A 625-nucleotide genomic window follows, 5' to 3' on the forward strand; every position below is an offset into this window, starting at 1 on the left:
GCACGGCCCGCTGATGACCGGCGCCAGAGGAGACGGGCTGGGGGTGCCGCTAACAGGGAAAGGGCTCCTCACTGCCCCATCACTCCTCAGTGCACACTGCTGACACTCACAGCCTCCAGAGCCCGCAGGCAGGGCGCCCCCGACGTGTCGCCGGCCAGGCCGAGCAGAGTGTGCGGATGCGGCCTCCAGCTGGCGGACGGTGCCCGAGGCAACAGGCGCCCGCTGACCTCGGAAACCAAGGGCGTTGCGCACCCACAGTGGCAAGCGGGCAGCAGGGAGCTTTTTGTGCGGATCTAACTGTTGGAGCCGTTTTGTGTCTTATGAAAAACTGAGATCAACAACAGGGAGCAAAAACCCAAACTATACACAAAGTGAAAGGAACCTACCCGGATCCCAAGGGAACACACAGCAAGAGGGAAAGTGCGTCTGGGACGCATACACACAGACCCTGTGTCCTGCTCCAACCACTAAGTGGCAGCCACCCTCCAGCTCAACCAGGCTGAATGCAGATGCGGCGGTGGCTCTGAAACCACCCCACGGCGTCCTGGACGCAGCAAGCCAGCAGAGCCCAGCAGAGCCTGAGGCGCCGGGCAGGACAGCAGGCACCCGACAGTCCCGCAGGGAG

The 625-nt window shown here is 63.0% G+C and overlaps 1 protein-coding gene across 2 annotated transcripts in view; it reads right to left on the minus strand.

The window, feature by feature from the left end:
- Window positions 1-625, minus strand: part of DTYMK (deoxythymidylate kinase (thymidylate kinase)) — a 10,092-nt gene that overhangs the window by 5,823 nt on the left and 3,644 nt on the right. The gene's annotated exons all lie outside the window — the stretch shown is intronic.

This window comes from Bison bison, unplaced genomic scaffold, assembly GCF_000754665.1.
Source record: "Bison bison bison isolate TAMUID 2011002044 unplaced genomic scaffold, Bison_UMD1.0 scf7180017862692, whole genome shotgun sequence".
Taxonomy (NCBI): domain Eukaryota; kingdom Metazoa; phylum Chordata; class Mammalia; order Artiodactyla; family Bovidae; genus Bison; species Bison bison.